This window comes from Schistocerca piceifrons, unplaced genomic scaffold (genome assembly GCF_021461385.2).
Source record: "Schistocerca piceifrons isolate TAMUIC-IGC-003096 unplaced genomic scaffold, iqSchPice1.1 HiC_scaffold_936, whole genome shotgun sequence".
Classification (NCBI taxonomy): Eukaryota; Metazoa; Arthropoda; class Insecta; order Orthoptera; family Acrididae; genus Schistocerca; species Schistocerca piceifrons.
This window is the reverse complement of record NW_025729208.1, coordinates 5,337,882-5,342,881: the sequence shown is the minus strand read 5'-3', so window position 1 is coordinate 5,342,881 and position 5,000 is coordinate 5,337,882. Positions and strand designations below refer to the sequence as shown.

Here is a 5,000-nt window from a genome sequence, read left to right as displayed (position 1 = left end):
CGGCCCACCGCACACCGGAACGGCCCCACCCCGCGGCGAGTGGAAAGGCAACCGGACACGACCCCGCCGCGGATTGCTCCGCGCGGGCGGCCGGCCCCATCTGCCGAGGGCGGAGGCCAGTGGCCGGATGGGCGTGAATCTCACCCGTTCGACCTTTCGGACTTCTCACGTTTACCCCAGAACGGTTTCACGTACTTTTGAACTCTCTCTTCAAAGTTCTTTTCAACTTTCCCTCACGGTACTTGTTCGCTATCGGTCTCGTGGTCATATTTAGTCTCAGATGGAGTTTACCACCCACTTGGAGCTGCACTCTCAAGCAACCCGACTCGAAGGAGAGGTCCCGCCGACGCTCGCACCGGCCGCTACGGGCCTGGCACCCTCTACGGGCCGTGGCCTCATTCAAGTTGGACTTGGGCTCGGCGCGAGGCGTCGGGGTAGTGGACCCTCCCAAACACCACATGCCACGACAGGCGGCAGCCTGCGGGGTTCGGTGCTGGACTCTTCCCTGTTCGCTCGCCGCTACTGGGGGAATCCTTGTTAGTTTCTTTTCCTCCGCTTAGTAATATGCTTAAATTCAGCGGGTAGTCTCGCCTGCTCTGAGGTCGTTGTACGAGGTGTCGCACGCCACACCGCCAGCCGGCTGTGCACGCTACCGAGAAAGTACCGGTATGCGAACCGCCAGGCGACGGGCGCGCATCGCACGTTTGAGGAGACGCGGCCGGCCCCACAGGCGGCCGCGACACTCCCAGGCCTGCGAAGCGGGGCAAACGCCGCGCGCTTCAGTATACGTAGCCGACCCTCAGCCAGACGTGGCCCGGGAACGGAATCCATGGACCGCAATGTGCGTTCGAAACGTCGATGTTCATGTGTCCTGCAGTTCACATGTCGACGCGCAATTTGCTGCGTTCTTCATCGACCCACGAGCCGAGTGATCCACCGTCCTGGGTGATCTTTTCTCAGTTTCCGCCGTCTCTTTCAAGACGGTCGCATAGGCGGGAGTGAGGCGTGTGGCAGCCCCTGTTCCAGCGTTCTGTGTCCAACGGCCTCACGGCCGACGGGCGTCGTACGGCTCCACACCGGAGCGGACAGGCACTCGGGCGAAAGTCATTCAAAACCGGCGCCAGGCGCCAGGTGCCGCAGGCCAGCCGCTCCAGCGCTTCAGCGCTCGTACCACACAACATTGCCGCTAGTTTTGAGAGGCACGCGTGGTTCCGCACGCGGCGCACGGCTACGGCGAGCCGTACAGGTAGCGTGTTGCGCGACACGACACGCACATCGAAAGACATGCAGTCTAGTCGGTAATGATCCTTCCGCAGGTTCACCTACGGAAACCTTGTTACGACTTTTACTTCCTCTAAATGATCAAGTTTGGTCATCTTTCCGGTAGCATCGGCAACGACAGAGTCAATGCCGCGTACCAGTCCGAAGACCTCACTAAATCATTCAATCGGTAGTAGCGACGGGCGGTGTGTACAAAGGGCAGGGACGTAATCAACGCGAGCTTATGACTCGCGCTTACTGGGAATTCCTCGTTCATGGGGAACAATTGCAAGCCCCAATCCCTAGCACGAAGGAGGTTCAGCGGGTTACCCCGACCTTTCGGCCTAGGAAGACACGCTGATTCCTTCAGTGTAGCGCGCGTGCGGCCCAGAACATCTAAGGGCATCACAGACCTGTTATTGCTCAATCTCGTGCGGCTAGAAGCCGCCTGTCCCTCTAAGAAGAAAAGTAATCGCTGACAGCACGAAGGATGTCACGCGACTAGTTAGCAGGCTAGAGTCTCGTTCGTTATCGGAATTAACCAGACAAATCGCTCCACCAACTAAGAACGGCCATGCACCACCACCCACCGAATCAAGAAAGAGCTATCAATCTGTCAATCCTTCCGGTGTCCGGGCCTGGTGAGGTTTCCCGTGTTGAGTCAAATTAAGCCGCAGGCTCCACTCCTGGTGGTGCCCTTCCGTCAATTCCTTTAAGTTTCAGCTTTGCAACCATACTTCCCCCGGAACCCAAAAGCTTTGGTTTCCCGGAGGCTGCCCGCCGAGTCATCGGAGGAACTGCGGCGGATCGCTGGCTGGCATCGTTTATGGTTAGAACTAGGGCGGTATCTGATCGCCTTCGAACCTCTAACTTTCGTTCTTGATTAATGAAAACATACTTGGCAAATGCTTTCGCTTCTGTTCGTCTTGCGACGATCCAAGAATTTCACCTCTAACGTCGCAATACGAATGCCCCCGCCTGTCCCTATTAATCATTACCTCGGGTTCCGAAAACCAACAAAATAGAACCGAGGTCCTATTCCATTATTCCATGCACACAGTATTCAGGCGGGCTTGCCTGCTTTAAGCACTCTAATTTGTTCAAAGTAAACGTGCCGGCCCACCGAGACACTCAATAAAGAGCACCCTGGTAGGATTTCAACGGGGTCCGCCTCGGGACGCACGAGCACGCACGGGGCGGTCGCACGCCTTCGGCTCGCCCCACCGGCAGGACGTCCCACGATACATGCCAGTTAAACACCGACGGGCGGTGAACCAACAGCGTGGGACACAAATCCAACTACGAGCTTTTTAACCGCAACAACTTTAATATACGCTATTGGAGCTGGAATTACCGCGGCTGCTGGCACCAGACTTGCCCTCCAATAGATACTCGTTAAAGGATTTAAAGTGTACTCATTCCGATTACGGGGCCTCGGATGAGTCCCGTATCGTTATTTTTCGTCACTACCTCCCCGTGCCGGGAGTGGGTAATTTGCGCGCCTGCTGCCTTCCTTGGATGTGGTAGCCGTTTCTCAGGCTCCCTCTCCGGAATCGAACCCTGATTCCCCGTTACCCGTTACAACCATGGTAGGCGCAGAACCTACCATCGACAGTTGATAAGGCAGACATTTGAAAGATGCGTCGCCGGTACGAGGACCGTGCGATCAGCCCAAAGTTATTCAGAGTCACCAAGGCAAACGGACCGGACGAGCCGACCGATTGGTTTTGATCTAATAAAAGCGTCCCTTCCATCTCTGGTCGGGACTCTGTTTGCATGTATTAGCTCTAGAATTACCACAGTTATCCAAGTAACGTGGGTACGATCTAAGGAACCATAACTGATTTAATGAGCCATTCGCGGTTTCACCTTAATGCGGCTTGTACTGAGACATGCATGGCTTAATCTTTGAGACAAGCATATGACTACTGGCAGGATCAACCAGGGAGCTGCGTCAACTAGAGCTGAGCAGCCGGCCGCCCGGGAGTGTGTCCCGGGGGCCCGCGCGAACACGCAAGCGTCCGCTCAATCATTCTGCAAACAGGAGGAGGCTGAGCTCCCCTGCACAATACACCTCGAAACCCTCTCAGGTCCCGGCGGCGCGCAGCGCCGTCCCAAGTACTTGGTCGGGTTCGAGAGAGGCGCAATCGCCCGGAGTTAGGCGAGTAGACGCTTTCGGTGCGACCACCCGTGCTCCCAACTGAGCTTGCCGCTGCCGACAGAGGCCCGGGAGCGTGCTGTCGTGGCATTGCCGGCGGGAGACAACACGCGCCACCTACGGTGACCGGCAGCTCCAACGCCAGCGCCACAGAAGGACAAAAGCCCCACTTGGGTGCCGAAGCGAACTCTCCCAGCACAGCGCACGCGCCAACACATCCGCACAGCTGCGATACAAACCACCAGCGAGAACCGCTGGGGCGACCGAGCAGCAGACGGCGTCGCGGCGCCGAGCGCCGGGCGGCGGCGCATCCTCAACGCACACAGTCCTCAATCGGACCAGCACACTGAAGATGTCCACCGCGCTTCGCACCGGGCCCGCGAGGACCTACTTTGGCCGCACGGCGCCGCGCGCAGGGTGCGCCGGCGCGCAGCTGCGACGCCTGCCGCGTCCGTCGGCCGGCGCGCCTGCCACTGGCCGCCCCCACCAGCCGGCTGTAGCGCGTGCGCCCACGCACCGCGCGGCCAGCACGCCGGGAGGCGCCCCCTCACCGGCCGGGGACGGTCCCACCCAGCCACCGCCGCGTATCGCTTCACACCCAGATGCCGTTCAGTTTCGTCGGCATGGTGGGTATCGCTGGAACAACCGGTTCGTACCTCAACCTATCGTCGCCATCACCGATTCACCCCTAGCGAGAACAACCGCACCACAACAGGTTACCATTTGTTCATTTGCGTAACTTCACCAGAAAACGCAGGCGTCCATCGCCATTTGCAACTTCAACGATTATTGCATGCCTGTGTCAGGTGTCACGCCACACTACGTCTGCCCACATACACGCAACAAAATGTGCACGCCTAGACAATACGTGGAAGGTGGCCCCCGTACGTATGCGATGTCCATTGCTCGAACGACTGTCAACCGGCCTCTGTAGCATGTCGCAGATATGGAACGCGGTGCACCATGCCATCACGGTGTGTGAGGAGAGACGACTAGGTCCGAATACATCAACAGACAGCTCATGCTGATCGCCATCCACGGCGTCCGTTCCTCCCACACGTCTCTATGGCGTACCACACTGCAATCCAGCTCTCATAGGGAGACGACACGTAGCTGCGTGCACAATATTTGCACTGTATGGTCCGCCGTTTTTGGGCGCAGTCGTTGTACGGTCACACATGTGCCACGATGTATCATTCGGTACATAAGGACGAATGTGCAGTACAGATTGTGGTTTACGCGTACGACATTAGCGGACGGTTGACACAGGCCGCACCACAACGTAGCCTGAGTACGTCGCATGCGAAGGGCATTGAACATGCAAACTTCTCACCAACCAGCTTGCGAAGGCAGGGGGGCAAGGTGGGGACGTGGGGAGGGGCGGCATGTACGTCCTGCTGCCATCCACATTACAGTGTACAGCAGGAGCATGTGGAAAGTCAGCAAGACTTGCAAGGTGTTTAACATGAAGCGATACACAGGGGAGCGGGCAGTGCGAGTAGCGAACTATATTGCGAGGGTTGCGGGTGGGCAACACTACACTAATTGAACGAGTCGTATAACAATTACAGAGCAGGTTTAG

General features: G+C 57.7%; 2 non-coding genes and 1 pseudogene across 2 annotated transcripts; all 3 read right to left on the bottom strand.

Annotated features, from left to right (window-relative positions):
• Window positions 1–605, bottom strand: part of LOC124771558 — a 4,222-nt pseudogene extending 3,617 nt beyond the window's left edge.
• Window positions 606–793: 188 nt separating this feature from the next.
• Window positions 794–948, bottom strand: LOC124771845. The gene has a single exon (XR_007013551.1). It is a non-coding gene; the product is annotated as a 5.8S ribosomal RNA (ribosomal RNA).
• Window positions 949–1,299: 351 nt separating this feature from the next.
• On the bottom strand, window positions 1,300–3,208 carry LOC124772192. Its single transcript, XR_007013859.1, has one exon. It is a non-coding gene; the product is annotated as a small subunit ribosomal RNA (ribosomal RNA).
• Between the last annotated feature and the right edge of the window lie 1,792 nt (window positions 3,209–5,000).